Source organism: Neofelis nebulosa, chromosome 5 (genome assembly GCF_028018385.1).
Source record: "Neofelis nebulosa isolate mNeoNeb1 chromosome 5, mNeoNeb1.pri, whole genome shotgun sequence".
NCBI lineage: Eukaryota > Metazoa > Chordata > Mammalia > Carnivora > Felidae > Neofelis > Neofelis nebulosa.
Window position 1 is genome coordinate 26,583,746 of NC_080786.1, and position 26,818 is coordinate 26,610,563.

The 26,818-nt window shown below is 39.1% G+C and overlaps 1 pseudogene; it reads right to left on the minus strand.

Annotated features, from left to right (window-relative positions):
* Positions 1–130: 130 nt before the first annotated feature.
* On the minus strand, positions 131–25,648 carry LOC131513089 (FMR1-interacting protein NUFIP2-like; annotated as a pseudogene).
* Between the last annotated feature and the right edge of the window lie 1,170 nt (positions 25,649–26,818).

Here is a 26,818-nt window from a genome sequence, read left to right on the forward strand (position 1 = left end):
GTATATATATATATAAATATGTATATATATTTGTGTGTATTATCCTGTGATTGTACTTATGGTTCCTCTGCTGCGTTGAAGATCTAGGAGCAGAAAAGCCTATGCCCCTCCCCCCCCAAACCCGCCCATGAACGGTGGCTCTTATGTTGCAGAAAGGTTACAAATAGGCAGTCTGGGCCTTCATTGATCTGGACTATCCTTGGCTTCATTGTAAGTGATCATCCTTTTAGGCTCTTGCCTCTGCAGATTCCAAACAGATTCCATTTCTTTAGTGTGATAGACAGTAGCAGCCCTCAGGTCAAAAGAACCCCAGCTATCATTTGTTTCTAGACCTCTCTGGTATCTCTGTTCTTTGGTGGAGCCTAACAAAGTGTTTGTAGGAGACACCAGAGGATTTTGATTTTCTATCTCGTAGTCCTTTGAGAAAAACACTAAAGCACCTTGACTACTGGTGTCTGAGTTTTGCAGGCCACCTATATGACTGGGTTCCAAGGATAAGGCTCCACTCTCATTAGTAGTCCCAGATTTTCGAATGCTACCCAGAATTTGAGGACTAATCTGTTTTTCCAGCTCATAAGCCTTGGGAAACGTGGGGTGTTCAGTTCCTGAGGGATTATCCTGGCAGATATTCCCCTTGAAATGTCACCTCCATCACTTTATGATCTGATGACTTCCCAATAACTTCCCAAGTCTCAGGGCCAGCACTGGGCTCATTTATAATTGATAAACCCCACTGATTCTGGAAGATAGCCCCCAGGTTTTGCTGATCTGTCTGAGAGGGTAGATCCACTTGTGCTGTGCTCAACAGCACCGTTTGCATATCTGCAGGATAGATGAAAAGGCTAGATTTAATTTGTTCAACAGCCGCTGAAGTCGAACTCATGTCCCGGAGAACTGAAGCAGTCCGAGAAGAGACGGGTGTTAGAGTATTAGCAGCAGGAGTTAACAGTGGCTGACCCCCTGGAGAATACACACTCGCATCAGTCCCTGCTGAAACAGGCCCATTAGAAAAGTTGGCCGAAGTAGCAGATTTCAGCACTGACACGGGGACCTGGGATATGGGCTTGAAGACTGGGCCTGAGTTTCCCCGGCCGGTGATGAAGAGGAGGAAGAAGAGGGTGACGCAGAAGAGTTCTGTACAGCTTTGTTGAGGTTTTCCTTCACTTTGCTTTGCATAACTTACTTTAGGAACTATTTGAAGCCCTGCTACTGTCCACTGCAAAAACTGGGGGTGGTTTGAATAGGGTCCAAGAGTCCTCTTTGGAGCTAACAGCAGAAGGATGCTTTCCTTTGGGCCGATGATCAAACTTTTTGCCGCTCACGCCGGGTTTAATATCAGAGCTTTTCCGCAGCATATCACCCACAGCAGGTTTTCCTCGATTTGTTCCTCCAGGCCCAGTTTCCAAATGGGCTTTGAACCATCTACTCGATTTCCCTTTTGTTCACTGTCGTCAGGCCTGAAAGTTTCAAGTCCCTGCTTTAAGGTTGGCGCCCTGGTCTCATTGCCTTATTTTGTCCTGCCCTCAATGAAGGCTTTCACATCCCTGGGCACTATTGCCCCAGCTTTCCTTTTTTTAAGAGTGGTACATGGGGCGCCTGGGTGGCTCAGTCGGTTAAGCGACGGACTTCGGCTCAGGTCATGATCTCACGGTTCGTGAGTTCGAGCCCCGCATCGGGCTCTGTGCTGACAGCTCAGAGCCTGGAGCTGCTTCGGATTCTGTGTCTCCCTCTCTCTCTGCTCCTCCCCCACTCATTCTCTCTCTCTCTCTCTCTCTCTCTCTCTCTCAAAAATAAATAAACATTTAAAAAAAAAAAAAAAAGAGTGGTACATCCGCTCTCAGATCTCACTACCATCATTATCCGCCCCTTTGCCCATAAAACCACTAGTAATATAGCCAGAATTATTTGTCACAACGCCATTTCGAATTGCTACAGTATCAGTCTTCTCTGCAGACTGGTTCTCTCCAGATTTCTTTTCCTAAGACTTCCCATTCTTTTCGTCCATACTGTTCCGAATGACATTCCTGGTTTTCATTCCTGCTTTCCCAAAGGTGCCAGCCTTTACAGTCTGCTTCAGATTAGTGTCTGCGATCTGTGGGTTGCCATTGAGGACCCTGGAAATAGGGTCGGTAGCTCCATCAGAACCCAGGCTCTTTAAAGATACGTCTCTTTCTCCGGCATTACCATTTAGTTCACCATAGCCTGTTTCCTTCTTCGGCGTCTCTTGGTGCCGCTGGAGGGAGTGTTTGTGCTCATGTTTCAACGCCTTGGGCTGGGCCTTGGGGCTGCCCTTGGCTCCATGCTGCGGGCACTGGTGATGGTGATGCTGGTGGTGGCTGTGGTTCCGGTTGTAGAAATAATGGTGGTGGTGACGCGGCTGCAGCTGCTGCCAGGGGTGATGGTGCTGAGGCTGTGGCTGGCCAGGCTTCTCCACTGAAAGCGGCCGGGCCTCCCTGGCTGAGGCTGCGGGCTGCAGCGCCCTCAGGATCTGAGCAGGATGTTTCTTAAGGATAAAAGGCACAGTTCGTCAGAAAGACGTAACAATTATAAATCTGTTAGCCTTTAATGATAGAATCTCAAAATACACGTAGCAAACGCTGACGGAAGAAAAGGAAGAAATGGATAATCCTGCAATCACCGCCTTGTACATGTAACACTTCTCTTCCAGCAATTGATAGAACAACCAGACAAAAAACATGCAGGAAAGCCACAGAATATCTGACCAACACCGTTGACCACTTTGGTGTAATGGATATTTGTAGAACACTACATCCAACAAGCGTAGAATATGCATTCTGTATAAGTGCACACGGTGTATTCACTAACATAGACCGCATGCTGGGCCACAAAACAAGTCTCAATAAATTTAACAGGACTTAAAGCATACAGACTGTATTCTCTGACTATAATAGAGTTAAATGGAAATTGATTATCCAAAGAGATCTAGGGGCACTTGGGTGGCTCAGTTGGTTAAGTGTCTGGCTCTTGATTTCAGCTCAGGTCACAATCTCATGGTTCGTGAGTTCCAGCCCCGCATCGGGCTCCGTGCTGACAGTCTGCTTGGAATCCTCTCTCTCCCTCTCTTTCTGCCCCTCCCCCCCCTCAAAAAAATAATAAACTTAAAAAAAGAGATCCAGAAAAACCATGAATACCTAGAAATGAAATAGCATATTTCTAAATGATTCATGGGCCAAAGACACAAAGGAAATTAGAAAATATTTTGACGGGGCACTTGGGTGGCTCAGTCAGTTAAGTGTCCAATCATGATCTCAGGTCATGATCTCATGGTTCATGAGTTCGAGCCCCACATCGGGCTCTGTGCTGACAGCTGACAGGCCTGGAGCCTGCTTCCAATTTTGTGTCTGTCTCTCTCTGCTCCTCCCCTGCTTGTGGCCTCTCTCTTCCTTTCTCTCAAAAATAAATGAACACTAAAAAAAAAAGGAAAAATATTTTGAACTGAATGACAATGAATACAACATACCAAAGCTTATAGGAGGCAGAGAGAGAAAGCAGTCTATTGAAAGAATCTATGGATTTATATGCTTATATTAGAAAAGAAGAAATATTTAAAATCAAGGACTAAGATCCCATATTAAGAAAGTAAGAAAAGAAGAGCAGAGTAAAAACAAAGTTAAGTAGAAGGAAGGAAATTATAAAGAGAAGAGAATAAGTCCTTGAAAGAGAACAGACAATAGAGAAAATTAAATCTAAAAGCTGGCTCTTTGAAGAGATCAATGAAACTGACAAACTTTTAGTTAAGACTGATGAAGAAAAAAAAGGAGAGACGGGTGCCTGGGTGGCTCAGTTGGTTGAGCATTGGACTTCAGCCCAGGTCATGATCTCAAGCCCCACATCGGGTTCTGCACTCTCCATGCAGAACCTGCTTCAGATCCTCTGTTCCTCTCTCTCTCTACCCCTCCCCTGCTTGCTCTCTTTCTTTCAAAAATAAACATTTAAAAAAAAAAAAAAGGAGAGAATACAAATCACCAATAGCAGGAATGAGAGATTATCAACTACAGATCCTTCAAAAATTAAAAGTATAATAAGGAAATTCTATGAACAATTTTATTGCCAACACGTTAAAAATTTTTTTGACAAAATGGACAAATTTATTGGAAAATACACCTTACCAAAAAATGGCACAGGAAAAAAAGTCTGAATAGTTCTAGTGTATGTATTAAAGATTGAATTTATTATCAAAAACTATCTTTCTGAGATAACTCTAGGTCCCGATGGTTACAGTGGTGAAGCCTATGAAAAATTTAATGAAGAAAAAATGTATACAAACTTTTTTAGAAAATAGAAGTGACCACTGCACAACTTATTCTAATGCTAGCATTACCTTTATATCAAAACATTCAAAGAAATTACCATAGATCAATATTTTTCATAATTATAGATATAAAAATCATTAACAAAGTATTAGCAAACAGGTGAAGGGGGTCAAAAGGTACAGATTTTCAGTAATAAAATACCTGAGTCATGGGGATGTAATCTACAGCATGGTGGTTATGGTTAATAATACTGTATTGTATACTTGTAAGTTGGCATGAGAGGAGATCTTAAAAGTTCTCATCAGAAGAAAAAACAGTTTTGCAACTATGTATGTGCTAATTGTGGTAATAATTTTGCAATATATACAAATATTTAAACATTATATGGTGTACCTGATCACATATGTCAATTATACTTTAGTAAAAAGAGATAGCAAGAAGGAAGATACATCACGACTAATTAGAGTTCATCCTAGGAATGTAAGGTTGATTTAACATTTGCAATAAGTGTAAATCACTATATTAACAGAATACACTAGGAAAGTCATATGATCATTTTAATAGACGATTAAGAAGCACTTGACAAAATTCAACATTCTTGAATGATATAAATGTTCAGCGAACTAGAAATAGGAAGGAAATTCCTCAAACTGATAAAGGACATCTACAAAAAATCTACAGCCGACATCGTGCATAATAAAGAAGGACGGACTTATTTCCTGCTGAGGATAGGAACAAGGCAGGAATGTGTGCTTTCATAACTTGCAATACAGAGGGTGGTGGCTGAACTGAAAAGAACTGCATTTATAATCTTACTTTGCATTTCAGACTATGTCAGTTTGAGCACTTTATACTCTCTGAGGCTGTTTCTGCATCTGTGCAGTGAGTACAATAATGCTTGCTTTGGCAATTGGGTTAAATGCCTAGCACAATGCCTAACATAGCAAAGAGATTAATAAATGTAAGTATTACATTTGTACCTACCCAATAGTCTATAAGCTCTCTGAAGACAGAAACCATTTCTCTTTTATTTATTTCCAAATCTTCAGTGCTTAGCTCAGTACCTAGAACAAAGTGGATATTATGTAAAAATTTGTTGATTAAATTATTAGGATTGAGACATTGATAAATGGGACCTTAAAGATTCTTCAGCTTTCTAAATGAAATTCCAAGGGTGGGCTATTTCCACTGGAAAATAGTCTTCTTTGGTTTGGGTGAAGTTTGTATTGAGTCATTTACCTCCACTTGATACTTGTGGGCTTTGGGGGAGCCCTGTTAATCATGTATGCTTTGTTTGCAAGCTCTGAGACAAAACAGATGCTTTGGCGTGGTATTCAGGACCCTCTCTTCTAAGTCTGCTCCTCAGGTGAGCCGTCCCTCACTCTAGCTAAGTTTATTTCTCCACCTTTCCTTGAACATCTTTGCATTGTACCACTTGAGCCCTTGCTTGGGTCATGTGCTCTGCCTGAAACGCCCCTTCTCTCTTCAGTCAACATCCTACCCCACATTCCAGGCCTCTCCCTTAGGAGACTTTCTCCCATCTGCCATTTACCTGGTCAGAAATGTTTTTTCCCTAGCGTGTTACTTTGGAGGAAATGTAATTAGGGATATAAATCTCTTGCCGATGCAGAAATTCCTCGCCACAAAATAGAGGAAAGAAAGAAAACGGTGGCATGATTGAACCAGATGGCAATGTGCATTACAGGCAATCTGCCATACGGTTGCAAAGAAAGAAAGAAACCTCACCCTTTTGTATAGCCAAGCAGGTATAACCCATCGCACATGTGTTCTGGAGATAAATAACTAGTTCTCAAGGAAGAAGACCTGACAGCACATTTTGTCACACACGGTTCATCCTGAATTCATCTGATAATTGGATGTTTGCAACTGCCTTTATCCAAAGGAAAAATAGTAGGACATGCTTTGCATGCCAAGCTTTGCATCTTGAAGCCAGGTGCCCTGCCAAAGTTAGGATCCTACCCTACCATGGAAACTGGGAGCTAGAGGCGCTATGTTCATTGATTACACTTTAAAGAGACAGCTCCCAAATCCTTGAGGAAAACATTTCTGGGTTGTAAGACTGTCATGAGGCTTATTTAGCTTTTTAGAAGATTTACATATATCTCAAAAAGGCAGTCAAAGAATTTACAAATACAAATTTTCTAAGGTAAATGCTCTAAGAAAAGGGAGGTGGGAAATCTCTTCCTTTTTTTATGCACTAGAGAGACTTAAAAAAATTTTTTTTGTGTTTGTTGTTTACCTTAAAAACTCATATAGCCTTTGGGTTAGTGCCATTAAAATGTTACTTCACTGATGGAGGTATTTGTATACTCCTCATCTCTTTTTCCTGCTGGATTGTGGTAGAAAATGTGTCCTATGCATCTGTGCTGTGGCATCTGATGTGTCCCAAGTACATTATTGGAGGTTAATTAAAATTGATTGAATAATCAGTATACCTGTATAGTGTAATAGCCCAAGTTTGGTTATATTTCAAAGCCACTTTATTTTCAGTTGTGAACCATCTAGTCTGCTATTATGGTGTTAAGTTTGATAAATGCACTTTGGAGGAAAGAATTAAAAATCAATTCCAATGGCAAGGTCTACCTACTGCTAATATTTCCTGATGGCTTCTAAATGTCCCAGAACCTTCACTGTAGGAAGGACGGCACTAAAATCATGAGTCAGAACACTGATATACATGGAAGAGAAACTACATATGACTTAATCCAGTGAGACCTTCAGCAACCAGAATTCTCCAAGGGAATTATTCCCTAATAAGGTGGTGGTTCACCAAGTGTGCTCCCAGACTAGTAGCAGACTGATGCCCAGGAGCTTATTAGAAATGCACATTTTCAGGCTCCACCCTATACCTTCTGAATCAGAAACTCTGGAGGTGGGGTCCAGCAGTCTGTGTTTTAACAAGCCCTTGGTGGGGGGAGGGTTGATACTCACTCATATTGCAAACCACTGACCTAACGCATCCTTTGCATGCTCTGAATTAACTTCTTCCCTTTGTATCTAGAATTGTACTGATTATGTATCATTCTTGGGAGATTTTGGGAAACAGACAAGCAAATAAATATTTCTTCTCTGGTTCAGGTTGAGAAAGACTGGATGGTATTTTACCTCTTCCATGTTGTATCCCCTCTACGGTAATGTTAATAAGACACAGGACAAAGGGGTGACATGTCTGGGACCTGGAGTCCCGCACATTCCATTTGTGGGCCTGTTGTCTTTCCATTCAGCCCCATCTCTGGCTTTGATCATCAATTAATGAGCATCCCCAATCTCTTCTGGCTCTCATCCTTTGAGTTGTGGTCCTCTGTGGATCGGCCTCAACTTACTCTCTTGGGAATTGCGTCCTCAAGAAGCCCAGATACATTTAATGCACCACATACATGTATTGGAACCTTCCTGTTTTCCTGGTGCTGGTGCTGGAGGAATCAGTGATTTAACAACAGTGCCTATGGTTGCAAAGTTGGAAAGATGCCATGTGTACTTGATTTAGCTAAGCCGAGCAAAACCTAAGAACTTCAATCGTGAATAAAATTGTGAGAGAAAAATAGGATAAAGGCTTCCACTCGTTGAGGGCTTCTTATTTAACATCTGTGGTAGGTTGTGGTTTACACTTCAGAAAGAAAAGCCCAATAAAATGGGGGAGGTGTTGGGGTTGGAGGGGGGAGCGTAGAGAAATGGAGCATCCTATAAGGGAATGGCCAAGGAGAGCTCCCAGGGGAGATGGTGGGGGGAAGAAGGGACTTAGGATAACATGTCTAATGAGAATTTTTATCACTTTGCTTTGTGGTATGTGATCAGGGCCCATATTGATTCAGAGCAGTATAGCAACTGCCCCTGCAAAAGCCGTCAACAAAATCTGCATGGCTCATTAATGCTTTTAATATGAGTCAATTCTCTTTAGAGAATGCAACTAGTTTTTGAGTCTGGGGCGGTCAAACATCATCAAGAGCAAAAACAGAGACTACATGTGGGGACACCTGACCTCTGGGTTCCTTTAGTCTTTACGAGTGTTAACTTAAAGTTATTGCCATAAAGGCAATGACTCCTGACTGTTTGCTAGCTTTCTTAAGGCCAGGATAGAGATGATGGTTTAATTAAACATAATTCAGAGACTACATTGATTTAAGAAGAAGTTCCCAACACTGGTACTGCTGAATATCAGTATGACTTCACAAAGGTATTCAAGATCAAATGAGGGTAGAAAAGTTCTCTTATCTTTTTCTTAAGATAAAGCCTTCTTTTCAAGATCCATTTTCATTTGACCAAGAGGATAGCATGGCATGGCCCCTTACCCCAGCCTTGGATTATTTAAACTTTCATCCCGGCCTCTTTGCCCACTCCTCAGCTTGGCAAGGCACAGCTAGAGTAGCTCACACTCCACTAGCTAGGGAGATTACTAGGTGATCTTCAGCTACTGTTTACACCAAGGCTGAGGGTCTCTCAATCTCCCCCATCCCTCCCCGCCAGCCTGCCCTAGCACAGAGCTGTCTCCCTTCAACTTCTCACATTTTGATAGAGAGCCATTTAACTTCCACTCAGCTGTTTTGATCTCACATGTTCACATCTGCTCCTTAACATTGGTTTCCAAGTATGTGAAAACTTCCATATTGAAGATGATGATTTTGTTTGGTTTAAGAAAACAGAAACATCGTCCAGTTAGAAGCACCCATTTTCTCAGCTATTAGGACTGTGACAAGAACACTTTTTTCTTAGCCCACCCATCTCATTAAAAGCTGTCATCCACCCAGAAACTCAAGCCAGAAACTAACAGACCAGCTCTAAACACTTCGCTTCCCTTCAAATCTCACATCAGATCTGTTACCAAACCAAAATAATTTTTTTTTCAAATTGCAGCTAGACTCCACTTCTCTCTATTTCACTGCCATCAATCTAGTCCGTCACAACACCTCTTACTTGGACCATTGCAGTAGTCTCCAGTGTGGTTTCTGTGCATCCATTCTCTTCCTTTAGTTATCACAAAGCAGGGACAGTGTTCTACTTAAAATGTAAATGGACTCATGTCACTTTCCTGCCTAAAACCCTTCACAGATTTCTCAATGAGTTTGGTAAGATCCGACCTCCACCACATGCCTACATAATATTTGACCCTGCCTGGCCCTCCAAGTCCATTTTGTGCTATTCTCGCCCCTCCCAACACCTTTGTTTACTAAATTGTTTACCTAGTTCAGCTGTATTGGGATGAATATAAATAGTATTTGCAGACTTACCAAAGCTTAGCCCATAGCCTTAGCCTGTGGAATTGTTCAGACAGCTCTTACTTAACCATATGCCAATGGCATTTCTAAGTTTTCTCACTAAAGCATTTAACCTTAGATGAAGTTAAATAATGCACCATGAGTTTAGCTATTGTAGAGATATGGCTTTCCCAGTTAAACTTGGAACTGTTCCCAAAGTGTCAACTGTCTTTAGATTTTTGAAGAGTCATACACATATTTCTTTCAACATTTTAATTTTGGGTCTGTAGCAGTATACAATGTATCATACAGCCAAAGTATACATCATATGTAATACATCATACAAAATGTCTTATTTCCACCTTGATCACTATGGAAGAATGTCAGACATTAAAAAAAAATCTCAACTTTCTTCAATCTTAATGTTAAAATTTGCTGAGAGATTGTTCAATGCTGTGAGAGTTTTTAAGGAGAAAACAGCTGCAAAGAGCTGCAAATCATAGCTAAGCCAAAAAGTTTGGTGTGTTTCCTTTTAATCACCAGAGACCCCAGAGGATGGACAGTCAGCATGAGACTTGTGTCAAAGAAATGGTAAAAGAGACACATCTAATTGGGCACATCAGTCACTCCTCAGATTGGTGGTTTCCACTTTTCTTAGTCTTAAATGGCAGACTCAAATTGGGTAATTTGAAGAGAGTTTAATAAATGGACTATTTACAGAGGTATAGATCAGGCTGAGGAATAGAAAAAAGTCATGGAACGGTTCCCAGGGATAATTGAACAATGTATATATTTCTGTGGAATTTGGGTCTATTCGTTACAGCACTTAGCCAATTCTGATACATAAGTGATCTTTTAAAACTTATAATTCATTTAATATATATATTACCTATATATTTCACAAATTAATTTTCAGTAGGTAGTATTAAATGTACATGGATCAAAAATCAAAAGGAATAAAAGGTTTACAGTGTTAAGTCTGTCTCCCACTATTCCTCACAGGCAACCATGCTTATTAGTGAATTGTGAATCTTCCACAGATATTTTGTATATAAACAAGCAAACAAAAAGTTATTCTTTCTTTTTTTAATGTTTCTTTATTTTTGAAGGAAAGAGAGATAGAGTGTGAGCAGGGGTGGGGCAGAGAGAGAGGGAGACACGGAATCTGAAGCAGGCTCCAGGCTCTGAGCTATCAGCACAGAGCCTGACGCAGAGCTCAAACTCACAAGCTATGACATCATGACCTGAGCCAAAGTCAGAGGCTTAACGGACTGAGCCACTCAGGCGCCCCTCTTTTTTTAACTGTAAATCTTAGTAACATTGTAAGTACTTACTCTATATCCCTTTTTGTTCTAAGAATTTTACATTTATTAACTCGTTGAATCCTCTAAAAGATATATGCTATTATAATGCCTAATTTACAGGTGAAAAAGCTGAGGAACAGGGAAGACACATGACTTGTTTGAGATCACACAACTTATAAGTACTGGGGGTAAAATTTTTGCCAAGCTGTCTGATTCCAGAGTTCTTCCTCTTAACCACTAAATTGTATGGTTTCAGAGATAACCAGAATTAACATAATAAATGTATTTTTTCTGCATATATTATAAAGTTAGTATTGTATCCTTCCTATGGTAGAATAATGCATTTTTAAAAAAATATTCCAATACTCTGGTTTCTCTTCAGATCGTGTAAATCTTTTGCCTTTTAAAAAATATTCCATTATGGAACTGGAGAGTGTGATACTAAGTGAAATAAGCCATACAGAGAAAGACAGATACCCTATGGTTTCACTCTTATGTGGATCCTGAGAAACTTAACAGAAACCCATGGGGGAGGGGAAGAAAAAAAAAAAAAGAGGTTAGAGTGGGAGAGAGCCAAAGCATAAGAGACTGTTAAAAACTGAGAACAAACTGAGGGTTGATGGGGGGTGGGAGGGAGGGGAGCGTGGGTGATGGGTATTGAGGAGGGCACCTTTTGGGATGAGCACTGGGTGTTGTATGGAAACCAATTTGACAATAAATTTCATGTATTAAAAAAAATAAAAATAAAAAATAAAAAAATAAAAATAAAAATAAAAACAACAACAACAAAATAAATAAATAAATAAATAAAAAATATTACATTTATTCCCCTCTACTAATTTGGAAATTATGTACTCTCTATTTCCTAAGTCATTACTCTCAAAAACATAACTTGTATACTCAACAAAGTCTACGATTAGTATTTCTATTCTCATTCAAAATTCAGGAAAAATTTGCCTTTGCTTTGGTTGGGTATCACACGGAACAACTCTAACTTCTAGGTCTGGGGATTACCAAGGCAGAGATCATATAAACATAAATCTCAGACCCACGTTAGAGCAAGCCTACAGTAATCATTTCTCAGCAAGTCTGTTGTTATTTTTACAATTTTTTTTCCATGCAGAAAAGAGCAGAAAGAGCTATTTCCCATATTGGCTCCTTTTGCAAGTACACAGACTTTTCTTCAATGATCCCGTAAGTGACTCCTGACTTCCTTCAGTCTAAGGGCGACTCTTCTGTTCCTTAAGTCAGCTAGTCATGGATTCCCCCAAATTCTGGGTTCCTGAAATTGGCTTTTTCTCCCAGAAGCACCAGCTTTTGTCTGTATTTGCCTACTCCTGTAATTTTAACTTACTCTTTATTTTTTTCTGGCCTTTAGGGATATTTTGTACTTCCTTATGGGCCCAGCAGGACATTAAAAAATATATGGGTTGTAATTTACCTAGTAGCTCATCATTTCATGACAATGGAGGAGGGGCTTTTCAGAATGCCCAGTCTGCTTTATTTCCCAAGACAGGATTCATGGAGTGATCTTTTCAAAATGTAAGCTTTGTATCTCTACTTAGAACATTTTAATGGAGTCTCAATAATCTTAGGATAAAGACTAAAATATATGTTTGACATGGACTATAAAGACCCTCCATAATGTAGTTGTAATTTGGCATTTATTTGAGTTACCGTTTTAGCAATGTCTGGCAGCCAGTCTCCACGATGCCCCTCTGCTCTATGATTCTCACCTCCGTGTATTTATGCCCTGTGTAGTCCTTTCCCATATTGACTGAGGCTGACATATGGAACCTAGTGTACTGTGGAAACTCCTGTGTACGACTCCTCAGGTGAAAGCATGGAAGACATTTTTATTTCTGCCTTGCTGTCTTGGATTATTCATTCTAGGGGAAGCCAGCTGCCATATCATGAGATCACTTAGGCAGCCTTCTGCCAATGGCTATGTGAGGGAGCCATTTTGGAGGTGTATCTTCCATCTCCAGGTGAGCCTTCAACAGGCCAACATCTGTACTCCTGAGAAACCTTAGCCAGAACCACCCTGTGAAACCATTTCCAAGTTCCTGACTCACAGAAATTGTCTGAGATAGTAAAAAATCACCATAGTTTCAAGCCACTGTGTTTGGAGGTAAATTTGTGATGTGGCAGGAGATAATGATAGATAACCAACACAATGTCCATCTCTTCTCCAACACCAAACACTTTGCACAGCAGAGGTTCTGTCAGGTTTTACTTTTTATTGCATGACCTGTGCCTGGGATATAGCAGGAACTAAATGAATGTTTGCTGAATTGATAAATAAAGCAATGAATGTAAATATTGCGTGCCCAGTGCCCCAGAAATGACCAGAAGAACACCACGCTGGTAAGACATTAGAATAATTACCCTGACATAATATAGTGACCTGTATTTTCCTCATGGACTGAGCAAGTTTGAATCTGGAGTGTGCAAATGTGGAAGATGCTGTATTTATGGGGTTTCAAAATATTTGGACAGTGAAGCACGACGACGGGGATCAGACTAACTAGTTTTCATCATTAAGCCCTTAAAAGAAAACCAAACATCACAAGTAATCCAAACGATTTTAGTTCTTAGGATTAAAAGATAAAGTACTTTTCTAAAATTTGGGTATGTGGGTATCTCTTGGTATGTATGTATGTGTTCACTGCAGTGATGGTGGTGATGGAGGCCCTGGGGATGACAGTAGGAATTGGGTTGGTAATGGTGTTCGTAAAGGGTGAAAACAACCCAGCAACACAATATTGTATCAACCCACTGAAGAATCTGCTCTTTAGCTGATGGTTTCATCTCACAGACTTTCTCTTCTGCCCTGTGATGATTTACTTCCTATTTCCCAGAGTGCCTCACACCTTCCCTCTGCTTGTCCAGTCTCTACCCTTCCGACAACTAACAATTCAAGTCCTACCTCCCTGATTTGTCCAGGTCTCCGGGATCACTCTCCCCGAACTTTTATTGCACTTTTTATCTGTGGGTCCCTCATCGGGTTCTTAGTTGGTATTACTTCATATCATGGTTAGTGTGCTATGTGCCTGATTTCCTTCCATGAGACAGAGAGGATTCTTAGCAGGAGCAAGACTTCCTTAATTGAAGTTACTATTCAGAGCAGTGGAGAGCACACATAGCCTAAAGTAAGGCTGCCTGAGGGATGAAAAGAGTTAGTCCCAGAGTCCCTAAGGATCACTTTCAGTTTCAGACCTAAGCGGTAAGTGGAGAGAGAGACTACAGTGAAGCGAGGGTCAGGAACTGGCCAGGAAGTGAACCAGGAGGCAGAAAAAGATAAGCGGATTCTGGAGTAGCCATGAATATGCAGGATCAGGAGCTCACTTTTTTTTTCTTTGAAACTGAAGTATGGCTGACACACAGTCCCCTATTAAATGTTTCAAGTGTGCATCGTAGTGATGTGATATTTTTAGACATTATGAAATGATCCCCACGATAAGTCTAGTTAACCATCTGTCATGGTACAAAGTTATTCCGATATTGTTGACTATATTCCCTGTATATTACATCTTCATGACTTACTGATTTTGTAACTGAAGTTTTGTACCTGTTAATCTCTTCGTATTGGGTGCTGTCTACATGGCCCCCAGAACATAACACCCAACTCAGAGTTGGGGACCTGGACAACATGGACAACCTGATAAATTCCTCAAGGATTGGTATTTTCATGTATCTCTTTGTATCTCCAGGGTATTGCATAGTGCTCTAGACATGAGAGCTGCCCAGTACATTTAAAAAATTTTAAACATTACCTAACCTTCTGTTTTAGTGTATTTTCAACTTTTACTGCATTTGTATTTTATCCTCACAGAGCTCTGTCAGGTAAGAATTATAATTTTCATAGATAGATGGAGGGTCGAGGCTTATGTAGTTGTAAGTGGCATATATACATCGTCCCCAAATAGACCATTTTTTGATGAATCTCCAAAATGAAAATGAAACAAAATTTACCATACCTACTCTAATAGAGCTCACTTAGACAAACCTTAATGAGTAGAGAAGATTCATTTGTAATCAGAAAATAAATTGTATACAAGTAGGATTTGCTGACTAACATGATTTTGTTCCTTAAGATATTTTTCCATTCATGACAAATGTCTAAATCATTAGCTCTGAATTAATAAGGTCCAAATTAATGAGATTCGATTGCTATGTGATATGTTAAAATATTAACTTGTGCTTGTTCCTATACCTGTTCCTTCTGCCACTTCAAGCAAGTATCTAAGGCCCAGAAAATTCCCGAGATTTTATTTATTTTATTTTATTATGTTATATTTTAATTTAACTTTTAGAGAGGGAGAGCCCGTGTATGTGCAAGAGAGTGCAAGCAGCAGGGGGGTGGTGCAGAGGAAGAGGGAGAGAGAGAATCTTTTTTTTTTAATGTTTATTTATTTTTGACAGAGAGAGAGACAGAGCATGAGCGGGGGAGAGGCAGAGAAAGAGGGAGACACAGAATCAGGAGCAGGCTCCAGGCTCTGAGCTGTTAGCACACAGCCTGACGCGGGGCTCGAACTCACAGACCATGAGATCATGACCTGAGTCGAAGTTGGACACTCAACCGACTGAGCCACCCAGGCGCCCCGAGGCAGAGAGAGAATCTTAAGCAGGCTCCATGCTGAGCATGCTCAATGTGGGGCTCGATCTCACAACTGTGAGATCATGGCCTGAGCTGAAATCAAGAGTCAGACACTTAACCAACTGAGCCACCCAGGCACCCCTAGTTCCTGGAATTTTAATCTATTTTTCACTTTAACGATTTTGGCAAGGCTAGAACCTAAAGCTGCTTGAAGTCAAAGGATCTTCAGGTCTTTGTTGGAGCCTAAATTCACTGAAGAGATTATGCCATATGCCTTTGAGGGGCAGTTAGGGAAGAGAAGAGTGGATATACAGCAGAGGTCCCAACCCTATCCACTGAGAAATGTCTTTGGGACCCACAATGTTTTTAAAATGCTTTAATTTGAATGGCTGTAAGTGGGGTGAACTCAACTTGGCACAGTCCTTTCCTCCTTATGACACTTGATTTGGGAATTCTCAGAGTCTTTTGGGCTTTTCTGTCATGCGCTATAGTCCTTTCCATATTAGCCACCATAGGAATCAGGTCTTCCAAGATTAGCTGAACTCTTACCCCCATCAGCTCTGTGCACCCCCTAATCCTTCTGTCCCTTCTTCTACCTGTCTCCTTAAACTCTCACTGCATCTTCTAGAACTCAATCATCAGCAAAATCCTCTGTACTCTCAGTATCTTCTTTTCTTTTCTTTTTTTTTTTTTTTTTTTTATTATTTAAAAAAAAATTTTTTTTTTTCAACGTTTTTTATTTATTTTTGGGACAGAGAGAGACAAAGCATGAACGGGGCAGGGGCAGAGAGAGAGGGAGACACAGAATCGGAAACAGGCTCCAGGCTCCGAGCCATCAGCCCAGAGCCTGACGCGGGGCTCGAACTCACGGACCGCGAGATCGTGACCTGGCTGAAGTCAGACGCTTAACCGACTGCGCCACCCAGGCGCCCCTCTTCTTTTCTTTTCTTACCTAATTGCAATGGTTAGGACTTTCAGTACTATGTCGAATAGGATGGTAATAGTGGGTACCCTTGTCTTGTTCCTGATTCTAGAGATTTCAACTTTTCACTATTAAGTGTGATGTTAGCTGTGGTCTTGTCATGTATGGCGTTTATTATACTGAGGTATGTTCCCCACTCAATCCTCTCTGCTGAAAGTTCTTTTTTATAATAAAAGGATGTTGAATATTGTCAAATGTCTTTTCAGCACATATTTAGATGATCATGTGATTTTTATATTTCATTTTATTAACATGGTATGTCACATTGATTTGCATATGTTGAAATATCCTTGCATCCCAGGAATAAATCCCACTTGTTAATGTTGTATGATCTTTTTAAAGTACTGTTGAATATGTTGTGCTAGCATTTGGTTGAGAATTTTTGCATCTGTATTCATCAGAGAAATTGGCCTGTAGTTTTCTTTTCTTGTAGTGCCCTCATCTGGCTTTTGTATGAGGGTAATTCTGGTCTTTTAAAGTGAGTTTTGGAGTTTTCCATTTTCCACTTTTTGGAAGAGTTTGAGATGGATTGTCATTAATTCTTCTTTAAATGTTTGGTCAAGTTCCCTCATGAAGGCAGCTTTTTTGAGCTTTTCTGCGTTGTGAAGTTTTTGACTCAATCTCTTTATTCACTATTGGTCTGTTCAAATTTTCTATTTCTTAATGATTCAGCCTTATCAGCTTGTATGTCTCTAGGAATTAATCCTTTTCATCTGGGCTGTCCAACCTGTTGGTTTATAATTCATAGTTCATATTAGTTCTCTAATGTTCATGTAATCCCTTATCATCCTTTATATTTGTGTGTTAATATCTCTTCTTTCATTTATAATTTTATTTATGAATCCTCTTTTTAGTGGGAAAGTCTGGCTAAAGATTTGTTAATTTTGTTTATCTTTTTAAAAGTCCAGTGCTTAGTTATGTTGATCTTATCTATTTTTTTCCCACTCTCTATTTATTTATGTTCTAATCTTTGTTATCTTCTTCCTTCTGCTAACTCTGGCCTTAGTTTTTTCTTCTTTTTCCATGAGGTATAACATTAAGGTTTTTTTTCTCTCAAACATTAAGGTTTTTAAAGTATATATACATATATCTTTTTTCCCTATGTGGTATTTATTGCTATAAAATTCCCTTTTAGAACTGCCTTTGCTGCATCTCAGATGTTTTGGTATATTGTACTTCCTTTTTGTTTGTTTCAAGAGATTTTTAATTTCTCTTTCAAATTCTTCTTTAACCTGTTATGTGTTCAGGACTTTGTTGTTTAATTTCTACATATTTGCGAATTTTCCAATTTTTCTCCTGCTATTGACTTCTAGTTTCATACCTTTGTGGTCAGAAAAGATACCTGGTATAATGTCAGTCTTTTAAAATTTGCTAAGATTTGTTTTATGAAATAACATATGGTCTATTCTGGCAAGTCTTTCATGTGTATTTTGTGAATAAAGGAATTAACTCCTTTATTATTTGATATTACCTTCTTTGTCTCTTGTTACAATTTTTGCTTATAATCTAATTTGACTGATATAACTATAGTTAACTCTGTTAACTATAGGTATCCTTAAAGTTGAGGTGAGTCTCTTGTATGTAGCATATAGGTTTGGGCTTTTTAAATTTTTTTTTAATCCATTCAGCTATGCTATGTCTTCTAGTTGGAGAATTTAATCATTTACATTTGTTTGTTTGTTTGTGTATAGAGCACGCATGAATGAGGGAGAGGACAGAGGGAGAGAGAGAGAAAATCTCAAGCAGGTTCCATGCTCAGCATTTGATCCCACAACCTTGGGATCATGTCCTGAGCTGAAATCAAGGGTCAGATGTTCAACCGAGTCACCCAGTCACCCCTAATCCATTTACATTTAAAACAATTATCAATAGGTAAGAACTTACCATCTTACTATTTTCTGGTTCTTTGCTTTTGTTTTTGTTTTTGTTTTTTTTTTTTGGTTCCTTTCTTCTCTTGTTTTCTTCCTTTGATGATTTTCTGTAGTGGCATGCTTTGAATCTCCTCTCTTTATCCTTTATCTATTGTGGATTTTTGCTCTGTGGTTGCCATGAGGCTTACATACAATATCTTATAGATATTACAGTGCATTTTATACTGATAACAACTTAACTATGATTGCATACATAAACTCTCCCCTTTTAGTCTCCACACCTCATTTTGTTTTTGTTTGTTTGTTTTTTTAAATTTTTTTTAATATTTATTTATTTTTGAAACAGAGAGAGACAGAGCATGAATGGGGGAGGGTCAGAGAGAGAGGAAAACACAGAATCTGAAGCAGGCTCCAGGCTCTGAGCTGTCAGCACAGAGCCCGACGCGGGGCTCGAACTCACGGACCATGAGATCATGACCTGAGCCAAAGTCAGATGCTTAACCGACTGAGCCACCCAGGTGCCCCATTTTGTTTTTGATGTTACAATCTACACTTTTTATATTGTATATCCAGTAACAAATTATTGGAGCTATAGTTATTTTTAATATTTCTATCATATACCATTTATACTAGAGTTAAGTGATTAACACACTACCATATTATAATATTGGAATATGCCCTTAGCATATGAATTATAATTATTTTAAATTCTTCATCTGATAATTCTAACATTCCTGACATGTCTGGTTCAGATGCTTTCTCTGACTCACCAAACTGTGTTTTTTGCCTTTTGGTATGCCTGGTAATTTTTTCTTGGTGGTCAGACATGATATCGTGGGCAAAAGGAGCTGCTGTAAATAGGTCTTTTGTAATGGGGTGGTGAGGTGTGGGGCAAGGGGAAGCCTTCTATAGTCCTATGATTAGGTCTCAATTTTTTTAAATATATATTTTTTAACATTTATTCACTTTTTGAGAGACAGAGACAGAGCATGAACAGGGGAGGGGCAGAGAGAGAGGGAGACACAGAATCCGAAAGGGGGTCCAGGCTCTGAACTGTCAGCACAGAGCCTGACGCTGGACTCGAACTCACGAACCCATGAGATCATTACCTAAGGTGAAGTTGGACACTTAACCAACTGAGTCACCCAGGCGCCCCACTTAGGTCTCAATTTTTTAAGTGAACTTATGCCTCTGGACTGTGAACTCCACAAGTGCTTCTCAGTTTTTTCTCTTCTCTTAGGTGGGTCAGGATTGCTAGAGTGGACTGGAATTGGGTATTTGCTTCTCCAAGGTCAGTTAGCCTCTGATAACACCCCAGCAGGTTAGGTTCTGGCTGACTACTTTCTCCTAAAGGCAGGCCTTGTTAAAAAAAACAAAAAACAAAAAACAAAAAAACAGCGTTCTGTTTTTTTTTAAGAAAAACAGTGCTTGGGGCGCCTGGGTGGCTCAGTCGGTTAGGCGTCCAACTTCGGCTCAGGTCATGATCTTGCGGTCCGTGGGTTCGTGCCCCGCGTTGGGCTCTGTGCTGACAGCTCAGAGCCTGGAGCCTGTTTCAGATTCTGTGTCTCCCTCTTTCTCTGACCCTCCCCTGTTCATGCTCTCTCTCTCTCTCTCTCTGTCTCAAAAGTAAATAAATGTTTTAAAAAAATTAAAAAAAAAAAGAAAAGAAAAACCATGCTTAAGAAAAAGAGTGCTCTGGCATAAGATTATTTCTTTCCTCCTCCACATGCCAGATTGAGGGCATTTTTCTTCGATATTTACTGTGAGAACATTTCAAGTTCCTGGAGGTAAATCTCACAATATTGTGGGGCCCCACCTGTGACAGGTCCTTCTGGAGTTTTTAACTCTCAGAGTTGTTCATACTGAGCCTCCAACAATTCATCAGTGACAAATTAGGCTTTCCTACCCTGGCACCTATTTCCTGGGTATTTCCACTCATGAGTCTCTGCTTTGGTAAGCCGTGACTCTGTGAATTCACCTATCTGTTTCTCTAATCTTGGGGGCAGTTTGCCATGTGTCCTCATCTCTTATGGATCCTGGAAGGGAATGTTACTTTTTCCATCTTTTAAGTTTTTCACTTGTTAGGATAAAGCAGAGACTTCTGTTTTTTGGTTTTGTTTTTTTTTTTTTAATGTTTATTTAGTTTTGAGAGACACAGAGACAGAATGCGAGTGGGTCAGGGGCAGAGAAAGAAGGAGGCACAGAATCCGAAGCAGGCTCCAGGCTCTGAGCTGTCAGCACAGAGCCCAATGCGGGGCTCGAACTCATGAGCTGTGGGATCATGACCTGAGCCGAAGTCAGACGCTCAGCCGACTGAGCCACCCAGGTGCCCCTAAAGCAGAGACTTCTAATATCCTTACATGTGCCAGGAAGGGAAGTCTCATGGTAGTCACTTTTTGCCTTTTCAGTGGCCTAGTTAACAATTTTTCATATTAACTTTTCTCTGATAAAATAATTGGAGACCCATCAGCCAGTCTTTGGTGTTTACCCAAAAGAAAAGAAAGCCTATGTCCATACAAAGACTTGTACATGGATGTTCACTTCAGCTTTATTCCTCATAATGCAAAACTGGGAACAACTCACACATCCATTAACATGGAAATGAATAAATAATCATGGTGTATTTACGTGGAATACTATTTAGATATAATGGAACAAAATACTTATACACCAACAATATTAATGAACTCTAAAAGTCAGTAAAATAAACCAGATATAGAAGGCTCATCCTATCCAATTCAATTTACATGGTATTCTAGGAAGTATAATGATAGAAAAAGATCAGTGGTTGCCAGAAACCTAAGATAAGTGTAGGGGATTGCCAAGTGACATGACAGAATTTTGGTGGTGATGGTAATATTCTATCTTGTTGATGATTACACAGCTACTTATTTTTAAAACTAATTGAAATATACATGTGAATTTTGTGAATTTTATTTCATGTTAATTATACTTCAAGAAATAAACTATACCTCAAATAACATGTGGAAATTGGATTTAAAATATACAATTTACAGTAGTTTCAAATCTATGAACTACTTAGGCATAAAGTTCACAAAAGATAATGCAAGACCTGTATGCTGAGGTCTACAGGTATGCTAAGAGAAATTAAATATCTAAATAAATGTTGAGATAACTGTTAACAGATTAAAAGGTTCATTCTTTTTTTAAGATGTCAATTCTCTCCAAATTGATTTATAGATTTAATAGAATTCCAATAAAAACTCCAGTAATTTTTTTTAATGAAAATTGAAAAACTGATTCTAAAATTTATATGGAAATGCAAATGATCTAGAATAGCCAAAACAAGTTTTTAAAGAATAAAACTGATAGGGGGCGCCTGGGTGGCTCAGTCAGTTAAGCGTCTGATTTCAGCTCAGATCATGATCTCACCATTCATGAGTTCAAGCCCCGCATCAGGCTCTGTGCTGACAGCTCAGAGCCTGGAACCTGCTTCAGATTCTGTGTCTCCCTCTCTCTCTGCCCATCTCGTGCTCACACTCTGTCTCTCAAATATGAATAAATGTTAAAAAATTAAAAAAATTAAAAAAATTAAAATAATAAAAAAGGAATAAAGCTGACAGACTCACACTTTCTGATTTTAGACTTCTTACGAAGCTACAACAATCAAGACAATGTGGTATTGGCATAAAGACACACAAATAAATCAACGAAACAGAATAAAGAATCCAGGAATAGACCAACATACATATAATCGATTCTGAGAAAAGTGAAAAGGTAATTCTTTTATTTATTTATTTATTTATTTATTTATTCATTTAATTTAATTTATTGCCAAGTTAGCTAACATACAGCATACACAGGTGCTCTTGGTTTCAGGGGTAGATTCCCATGATTCATCACTTCCATCAGTACTCATCCCAACAAGTGCCCTCTTCAATGCCCATCACCCATCTTCCCCTCTCCCCCACTCCTCCCCCATCAACCCTCAGTTTGTTCTCTGCATTTAAGATCTTTTATGGTTTGCCTCCCTCTCTGTTTGAAACTATTTTTTCCCCTTCCCTTTCCCCATGGTCTTCTGTTAAGTTTCTCAAGTTCCACATATGAGTGTAAACATATGATATCTGTCTTTTTCTGACTGATTTCACTTAGCATAACACCCTCCAGTTCCATCCATGTTGTTGCAAACAGCAGGACTTCATTCTTTCTCATTGCCAAGTAGTATTCCATTGTATATATAGACCAAATCTTCTTTATCCATTCATCAATTGATGGACATTTGAGCTCTTTCCATAATTTGGCTATTGTTGAAAGTCCTGCTATAAACATTGGGTTACATATGCCCCTATGAATCAGCACTCCTGTATCCTTTGGATAAATTCCTAGTAATGCTATTGCTGGGTCATAGGGTAGGTCTATTTTTAATTTTTTGAGGAGCCTCTGCACTGTTTTCCAGAATGGCTGCACCAGTTTGCATTCCCACCAACAGTGCAAGAGGGTTCCCACTTCTCTACATTGTCTCCAACACCTGTTGTTTCCTGAACTGTTAATTTTAGCCACTCTGACCTGTGTGAGGTGGCATCTCAATGTGGTTTTGATTTGTAGTTCCCTTATGATGAGTGACGTTGAGCACCTTTTCATGTGTCTGTTGGCCATCTAGATGTCTTTGGAAAAGTTGTCTACTCATGTCTTCTGCCCATTTCTCCACTGGATTATTTGTTTTTCAGGTGTTGAGTTTGGTGAATTCTTTATAAAGTTTGGATACTAACCCTTCATCCGATATGTCATTTGCAAATATCTTCTCCCATTCCGTCAGATGCCTTTTAGTTTTGTTGATTATTTCCTTTGCTGTGCAGAAGTTTTTATCTTGATTAGGTCACAATAGTTCGTTTTTGCTTTTGTTTCCCTTGCCTTTGGAGATGTGTTGAGCAAGAAATTGCTGAGGCAGAGGTCAAAGGGTTGTTGCTTGTTTTCTCCTCTCAGGTCTTGATAGTTTCCTGTCTCACATTTAGGTTTTTCATCCATTTTGAGTTTATTTTTGTGTATGATATAAGAAAGTGGTCCAGTTTCAGTAAAAGGTAGTTCTTATGAGAAAGAATAGTCTTTTCAACAAACTGGGCTGGAATATTTGGATGTCCATATGGAAAAGTAAATTTATTAATTCATACTTTACATGATACACAATAATTAATGAAAAATAAATCATAAACTTAAGTGTAAAACCTAAAAATTATAATACTTCTAGAAGAAAATAGGAGAAAATCTTAGTGACCTTAGGTTAGGTAAAGATTTCTTAGAATACCATAAACACAATCCGTAAAAGAATTTGATCAATTAGATTTTGTCAAAATGAAGAACCTCTGTTCTTTGAAAGGTGCTGTTAGAGGATGAAAGACAAGAAATAGCTTGAGAGAAAATATTCACAAATCACTTATGTGTTCCTGTGGTGGGAAGAAGACATTCTTCTACTTTTTTTCTGACTACAAGTTCTAATTTTTCACCATTTATTGAGAGATTTGTTATTTGCTCTTGATAAACACTCTATTATGCCTAGAAGTTTACTCATATTCCAGTTTTAATTAGAGGTTTTATCAAAAACAACTGATGGATCTTATCAAATCTTTTTTTCTTTTTTTTTTTTTCTTTTTCAGGCATGTGTTGATGAAGGTTTTACTTATCCATTTCTGTATCCTTCTGTATCCAGAAGCTGTGTTACCCCAGTAAGGATTAGTGGGCTGAAGGAGAGAGAGAGAGAAAGGCTCATAAACTACATTTTCTCTGTTTCACATCCTACAAATAATTTCATTCTGCACTAAAATAAACTCTTAATCTGAGGTTTTTCTGCTGATGGAAGACAGAGGCCATGAGAATAAGCTCGTTTGTGGGCTGCAGACCTGAAAGAAAATGGTTCTTAGTCCCACTGCAACATGTAAAGCTTTTTATATTGAAAATTTTCTTAATGAGAGAGCTTGTTCTTTGATGCCCACCTGAGTTACTACTCTGTGGCTTGTGCTGTTAGTTTGAACAAAAACACTATTCCGTAAAGAGATCTAAGTCTACTTGACCGATTGAGATAAAGACTGAAAATAATTGTTTTCCCCCAAGAGAAGCAATGGTAGAGTCTCCTTGTAGAGAATTGCTGTGCTCTATGGGATCCATCATCAGCAAGGTAATTGTCAATAATGTGGTGGCCTTAAACAATTTCCAGGAACGATGGGGCATCATGGGCAGTACATATCCCTCTCTAATAATATAATTTGATGATTCTTCCATTAAAGAAAATCTTTCCCCAGTCTTTGGAAAGAAAGGGTGTTCATGAAATGTTTGCTCAAATATGACTGAACGTAACTCCCTTCTCCCATAAAATGTGTGTTTTATGAAATGGAAACAAAAACATGGTCCCACTCTGCTAGTGGATGAGAAGGGTAATAAAAGATTGGAAATATTAAAATCTCACTGTCTATGGTAGGCATGTCACTCAGTGTGACTCCTAGGGGATCCCCCCACTCACCAGGGAGCAGAACTCTGTCCTTTTCTTCCCGCGATTGAACACGCAAGTGCTGAGCAATTTCAAAGGACCAGGCTCTTTGCTAGTTCCTATTGGGTGTACAGTGTTGACAGAGATGGAGGTCTAAAACACATGGATGAACGTACTTCACTTTCTCTTTGAAAGAATCAAAAGTTGAGTGACGCAGAAAATGACTGGCTTACAGTCGCCTTGTGGCAGACATAGAAGGAGTAGTGAACTTGCTAACAGAGCAGTCCTGCCCCAATGAGTTCCAGTTTCCTCATCTATACATTGGACAAATGGACTCATTTATTTAACAAGGTTGCAAGTTCACTGCACTTTTTGTGGTCTTTCTTGGTTGGATGAAATTGAGGAGTTACAACTAAAGGTTTTTACTCTTCTTGGCAAACTGGCAAAAGCTTCCAAGTGGAAAAGACACACAGAACATGGATTTTGGATCTCTACAGCCCTGCATTTGAATCCTGCTTCTTCCATTAACCACCTGTGTGGTTTGGTGAAAGTTACTCAATCTTTTAATCCACATCAGTTTATGGGAATACTCATGCCTACTTTCTATATTTTTCTATAAGTGATATAAAATATTTAAATTATCTGCTGTGCCTCATGCAAAAAATATACTTGATAAATATTAGTTACTATCACAAACATCAAAAGATGCCAAAAATAAGGCATTTTCTAAATTCAAACCAGTAATAAAGACAATCAATGTTCTAGAAGTTCAAAGAAAGAATTCACCCAACATCTCTGTTAGATTAGTATCTGTGATAGTGCTGCATAACAAGCACCCCCCACAATCTCAGTGGCTCAAAACAGTAAATGGTCAGTTTTTGTTAATAAGTGTCAAACTCAAACTGGTGGATCTTGGCTAGACTCACCTGGATTGGGCTGGATTTCAGGCTTTGATTCAGAGTCATACCTGCTCAATGGATTTTCATTTGGCTACCTTAATTATACTCTTCTCATGGCAAAGATTTGAATCTCCAAGAGGGCTGGTTAAACTCTTAAAAGTTTAACTTAGAACAAGCACCATCATATTTGCTCATATTCCATGGGCCAATGTATGTCACAAGGCAAAGTCCAAAATAAATAGAGTGGGAAAATATATTTCTTTCACAGTGAACTTGGCAAAGTTGTAGAAGGAAGAAAAAATCATGAACACATATTGCACTCTACCAGTCCAGAGAAGGTCTTCCTAGAGAGGTATGATCTGAATTCTACATTAGAGAAAAGATATTCATAAAAAAGTGGAATGGAACAGAATTCATAAAACAGGCTTTCAGGCAGGGAAGACAATGTAAGTGAAGGTACAGTTATCAAATTCTTCATAGCATCTTCAGGGAAAAAAATAAGAAGACAAGGTTAACTGAACTAGATGATGCACATTTATAAAAAGTGGAAGAAGTTTGAAAGTAGTATGGGCTATATTGTCAAAGACTTTGCATAGCTACTTATGCAAAGCACTACTAGTAAACACTGAATTGTATTGAAACACATAAGCAATAGGGATCAATGGATGATTACTGAGAAAGACGAAGGCATATGCAAAGAAATATTTTACAAAGTTAACTTTGAATTGGACTGTAGGACATATTAATCAGGAAATATACTGGGGACAGGGAACCTAGTTAAGAACTGACTGTTGTAGAGGTTTGGGGGATGAGAACCCAAAGTAGAGGTTTAGAGGATAGAAATAAAATAACCGCTATGTTAAAGAAAAATTGAGAAGTCTTCTAGAAAGTATGTCTTTTTCATTGTGGGTAACTAAAACTCAGTTTGGACTAACTTATGATAACAGAGCTTTCACTATTGGAATTTGGAGATATTTTGTAGACCCAGCGTCAGGACTGGAGTTCAGTCTCAGAAACAACCGGGATCAAATTTTGAACTCCATCACGTATTTTCTCCACTTCTCATTTCTGCTCCCCTCTCTCTGTTTGCTTATTGTTCCTTTCTCTCTTTAGTCACGATTCCTCAACTTCTCCCACGCATACATAGAAAATCTGGTCACTGACAGCTCCCAGATCCCAAACTTCAATCTAAGCATCCAGAAAGGGAGTGATCCAAGTTTCTATTTCCCATGGATG